The sequence below is a fragment of the Aulonocara stuartgranti genome (genome assembly GCF_965226115.1).
Source record: "Aulonocara stuartgranti genome assembly, chromosome: 23".
Lineage (NCBI taxonomy): Eukaryota > Metazoa > Chordata > Actinopteri > Cichliformes > Cichlidae > Aulonocara > Aulonocara stuartgranti.
In genome coordinates this window covers 19,071,078-19,077,022 of record NC_138958.1, presented here as the reverse complement: position 1 = coordinate 19,077,022, position 5,945 = coordinate 19,071,078, and the positions used below count along the sequence as shown (strand labels likewise).

The window sequence follows — 5,945 nt, the reverse complement described above, 5'->3', positions numbered from 1 at the left end:
GAACTCTAACAAAGAAACCAAAGACTAGAAATTATAAATAATATAATGAACTCAAAAACCCTGGGTCAACGACCCAGGCATCCTAACACCACCTCCACGGGACAACACTTGGCTGTCCATCTGCACTCTGTCCAAAATGTTAACATTTTGGATGCAGAGAAGAAAGATGGTTTGAAAGAGGAGTGAAAGAAGCCATTTATGTCCACCGTGATCGACCATCTTTGAACAGAGGCAGTGGCTTACAAAATCATTTGTCTGCCATGTATAAATCAGTTGAGACATCTTCCCACGTGTCTTAACACCCACTCACCTCTTTGGTCATTTGGTCTCAATAAGTCCAACACGTTCTCACTCCCAACTTGCAAACGTGTGACGCATGGTCAGGCTCCCTCTGATTCACTTATGGACGCGCAGGGTACCCCTCTCGCGTCGGGAATTGACATGAAGGGTCCTCCGATTGAAGAGATTGCCGCGGAAGTGCCTGTTGTCGGTATATTTAGACATTTTCCAAATCACATTGTAGTGACGTATACAGAACACAATAAATTATATAATGTAAACAACTACCTGAAAAACAGGTAGAACGATACTTTTGTATCGTTTATTGCATTTACGGAGGGAGTGGTGTATGCTGGGTAATGGCACAGCTAGCTACTGGGTGACTTTATTCATGTTATCAGTCCATACAATGGGCGTTATTAGCACAAATCAGTCCCATAGATATGGGCCATCTCCTGCTAGATTGTTCAGAAGGTTGTTCTCATCCATCCAGATGGAGGATCACTAACAGGAGCGTGGAAGACTCCAGAATCCACTCTGGCTGGAATCCGGTGGATATGCAGTGTGTACAGGTAAGACCATTTAAACGGACAGCATTTATAGAATGACTGTTAAAAGTCAGCGAGTGTCAGTAATGTTAATGTGGTTATGTTAGTAATACACAGAGTGCTAATATAACAGCTTTAAGATGCATTTGTAGATATTATTACGTGTTTTACCGTCTTTATGGTGCTAGCTTAAAGTTACGGTGTAAACGTTAGCTTATATTGGAGTAAAGCTGTTACTGTTTAAACGATGTTAGCACAGAAATATTAGCTTCTGTCATGACTGATGACGTTACTAGTTAATAAAGTTTCCAGTAAAGTGTTTAATCGCAGCCAGAGATTGACAGCAAATATCTCGATTAGCTTCACTGCATCTATAATAAATATGTGCAAGTTTCAGTGCTTCATTTAAACTGTATGATACTTATACTGACCCAGGGTCAGTGTAAAATACAATCCTAGCTGTGTGAACAAAGCCTGGCTCCTTTAATCCTGCATGACAAACCTCAGGATGCAGGTTATTATTACTCTTTCCTGCTGGCACACCTGTCACACCTGAGAGTCAGCTAGAAACTTACAGTGACGTGGACATCATGCAAAGACTGCCAGACTCTGTAATACTGCAAATGATCAGTGACTCAGGTTAACACTAAACTTTAAACGGCACCTCTGTGTCTCTGTGTGCTGAACATCTAGGGTTGAGTCAGGCTGCATTGACTGTGGGACTTTAATGTGTTAAAAGCAGGTTGAAGACGGCTCAGAAACATTTGAAGATTAAAATTTAGCATTATGGCTGCTGGTGGTTTGTAAAGCCTCTACTCAGCTGTATTTTTGTTACTAATTTATGTTTGTTGTTGTTTAACACAGATTTCAGAAGAGCAAATATGCTTAATAGTTTAACTAGATTTCATTTGTCAGTGTGGGACTGCAGAGTCACCTGAAGAACTCATTTCTCCCAAAGGTTGAACTAGTGTGTTTCCATAGATTACCTCTGTATGAATGTACTTCTTAAATGAAGGCAAGTGTTTGTCCTTTTTTGTTCCTCAGGTACAGTACGTGATATCAATGGCAGGCGGTCAACACTGGGGGTAGACAAGAAGCAGACGTACTTCCAAGAGGGCGCTGCAGTGAGGTCAGAGGTCAGAATCTGAAACAGCTCAGGTTTATATTTTAGAGGTTATAAAAAATCAAAATGTATTTATAAAGAAACCTTTAAATAATAGTCATAATTATGATTATTATAAGACATATCAAACATTTAAGTGGATTTTCTGTTTCACATATCGTGTTAGCCCTGTAATAAACTGGCAGCCTGTCTTTGTCCTGTATCAGCTGGGATAGACTTCATCCTCCCGCAACCCTGAATTGGATACATTGTATTCCAGTTATGTAATCTGATCATTTACAAACTCAAGGTATCTTCACCCTCCTGCCCTCTGGGAGGCGCCACAGGAGCCTCCGGACTAAGACCACCAGGTACCGGAACAGCTTCTTCCCCACAGCTGTCAGACTCCTGAACTCTGCCTCCTGACATCTGACCCACGTTAACTCATGGACTGAACATACACACACCCACAATGGACAACTGTACCCTCAAACACAATAATAACATGGACTGAACCACCACTCACAACCACTAGCACTTTATATAGCCTCTGTAGAAACTATCTACACCCTCACTTATCTTAACTGCACTACTGTATAGCTCTGTGTAAATAATCATTCTGTACATTCGATAATCTTTAATCCTACAACTGTTTACAACTTGCATAGTTCCCATTTCTGTATAGCTGTATATCCCAGATTCTGTAAAGTTATTTATTTCATATTCTGTATAGTTTTTTCATATTTATATCCTGTTCATATCCTGTACATAGCTTGTACTCACTACAGCCTGTACATACTTATAGTTATAGAATATTCACAACATACTTCATACCGTGTACATTATAACATACCATAATAGACCCATTTCTGTAATATACTCACATATCTATATTATTGCTAATATATATTGTAATATATCTATATCACTAAAGCACTTCTGGATGGATGCAAACTGCATTTCGTTGCCCTGTACCTGTGCATGTGCAATGACAATAAAGTTGAATTCTATTCTATTCTATTCTATTCTAATCAAAATGTAAGTAATAATTATAAAATGGGAAAGCAGAAATAAGTGTGACATAAATGTAAATGTGTGAGCTGACGTAGAGGACAGCTACATGTAGTCTGAAAAACCTTTGTTGTCAAGTTTGCAGGTATATCAGCACGAGACATTCTTACATAGAAGAGACATTAAAGTCTCTAACTCAGTGAAGCATTATTGGTCCTGTCTGTTTGGATAAATATAGTAAGTTGATGTATGTGCATTTATTGACACATTTTCTTAAGTGCTTATCCAGTTCAGGATCACAGTGGAGCTGCAGCTGGATATGTTCAGTAAATAAACCTTACAAAAGTTAACAATAAACCTGCATCCATGTACGTTGTTGTCCACAGGATGAGAAAATCAAACTGGAAGACTGTGGAACATGTTAATAAATGTTTGTGTGTTTATGCCTGTGTCTTTCACAGGAGGCGCTGGAAGGTTTCCCTAATAGTTCCTGGTGAATCAAAGCAGAACCATAAAGGTTGCTGGACTGCATGATGGCCTTACCCCTGAGCAGTCATCCTGTTAAAGGAGGAACCAGTTAGAAGCTGTTTTCAAAGTAGCTGAGCAGATTTCATCTCAAGTAAGCGATTAACTGTTTGTTCATCTGTTCTGCCACTTAAAGAGCATTTAAGGACGTCTTTTGGGTGTCCAGTTGAATTAATTCTACTGGCTCTCATGGTCATTTGTTATTATAGACATATTTTTCATGTTCATCCAGCTATTTAGTAAATTCTGTCTTTTTAGTAATATCCGTCAGCTATAAAATGTAATATAAATATAAAAATATCTAAATATCTCCTGTCCTTTATGTTTTAATGATGTAAGTCTGTTATCGTGTTACATTAGCATTCCTCACATATCAATGAGATGCTGTACAGTACAATCCTACTGACACAGCAGAGGGATAACGACGGCTATTCAACATCGTTACACGACACATTCGAGCTGCATGACGCAGACAAAGTGACTAAATCATCTTTTTTGTGGTTTATTGTCTTCAAACCAGCAGACAAAGCCGATTGCAGAAGATGTCAGAGAAGAACTTCAGGCCGTGGACTGAAAAGGTATTTTTTTCTTGTTATCAAAAGACATTTGGAGTGACGGCTTCTACAACTGGTTGTGCTAAAGTAAAGCTTACAGTCTAAGAAATCAGTGTTGATATTCAGCACAAAGAGAAAAGCTCACTTGTTTGAATTTATTTACAATCATAGTTTTATAAATTCTGACTGTAAACAGCTTTTACAGCTTTGATATTGTTTGACACTCGATATCAGGTGATAGTGTTTAATTTAAAGGTTTCTGTGTACCAATGAGCCATTTACACTGACCAGTGTCAGTTTAACTGTAACACAATCATTATTTAGTTCCAACAGAGAAATAACTGAATGTAAAAATGGCAGCCCTCAGGCCAGGTTTATAGAGATATATGCATGCATTATGAAATTTATGTATCCCAGATAATTGTTATTCATCTAGTCATGGCAGACCTACCTCTTCCTCCCAAGTTAACTGCAACCCAAAAGAACTAGTGGGGCTATTTACACACTCACAGCCAGTGTGGGGTAAAAAGAGCCACCAAAAAGCTGTCAGCCACAGATGTGCTATAAGAGTTAGAAACTCTACTTATGGAGAAACTTTCTAAGTCTAACAGAGGACAGGTACTCCTGCCCAAATAACATGATATAACCCCACATACAGCCCAGCCATAAAATGAACCAAGTCATTTAGTTAAAGACAGCATGGGACCAAATGCCTGCATCAACCTGACATTTCTTCCTCCTGAATTAAATGAATGAATGGATGAAAGTTAAATGACTACAAACCTAAAGCCACTAGTTCCCACACTGGAGCTCCCTGACACTGTGTGTTAACCGTATTTAGCTTGTATCAACAGTTGTAACAGGCTAAGCCACCTGAGACACTGCATTGAATTTGTTCCTGTCTTAATGATTTCAGCTGACTGGTTTCAGCTCAGATGTTCTGCTTTTTCCTTTCAGTAGATCAAAGCAGCTCGTGCTCCTTCTGCTTCCAATTTAGAAGAAGAAGAAGAATGCTTCAGCGAAGTGGCGTTCATGGTCTCAGTGAACAGTCACGGTCACACACTGCATGTGGTTTTAAAAGCAACATGTCTGTTCACCACAACAATGGAGATGTGTAATATTAGTGCAGCTACGGTTTGTTCTTGAACATCAGTTCTGTTTTCTACTTTGATCACTTAGACCAAAAAAGTGTTGTTTTCAGATTCCTTCTTTTACATCTATAAACCACCTGTTCATTTTTTTATTACAATTAGTTTCACATGAATGTTAGTGTTTCCTTTATGATCTTTTAATGCTTACACTACACTGTACACATTAGAGACATTTCTGTTACCTGTTTCTGTTGACTCAGAGTTGTGAAATGTTCTTTTATTTGATGCACAATATGAAGTTCATAATTTTCTTACAAATAAAACTCTAATGACAAACATGAACAGCTGTGCTTATTTCTGAGACATGAGTTTTTGAATGTGTTCATATTTAGACAGTGTGCATCTGTATGCTGAAACTGTAATGGTGAACCTGAGGTGATGGTCAACAGAAGGCAAATATATATCAATATAAAACAATATTGAAGTAATGTCTTTACCCTCTGCAGCGTGTGCATGCAATCACCTTATTCACTGTAGTAAACGTGCACCGCTAGCTCACGTGACTGACTGTCTCCATGGTTACATCGTATATTATTAGCTATGTAAACAGCTTCCATAGATACCGCCATAGCTCTCTGCAGCTGTAACACTTTCACACTTTGCAAATCATTTCACATTTTTGATAGTTATGAAGACAGAATATGTTTTTAAGGTCAAGCTAGGCGGTTGCTATGGTGGTTGCTGTGGACTTGGGTGGACCGCGTCCGATTCCTGTTGTTAGCTGTCCGCCGTAGGAAGGCTGCGTTCCATTTACAAGTAGTGACAGTCTGCCGTA

At 38.8% G+C, this 5,945-nt stretch overlaps 1 long non-coding RNA gene across 3 annotated transcripts; it reads left to right on the top strand.

Annotated features, from left to right (window-relative positions):
• Positions 1 to 496: 496 nt before the first annotated feature.
• LOC309700826 lies at positions 497 to 5,434 on the top strand. 3 transcript variants are annotated; one of them, XR_014274766.1, is made up of 5 exons: positions 497 to 851; positions 1,872 to 1,963; positions 3,402 to 3,559; positions 3,989 to 4,043; positions 4,977 to 5,434. It is a non-coding gene; the product is annotated as an uncharacterized lncRNA (long non-coding RNA). The 3 variants fall into 3 exon arrangements; XR_014274767.1 differs by having other exon boundaries at positions 3,986 to 4,043; XR_014274765.1 differs by lacking the exon at positions 1,872 to 1,963 and having other exon boundaries at positions 3,986 to 4,043.
• The last annotated feature ends 511 nt before the right edge of the window (positions 5,435 to 5,945 follow it).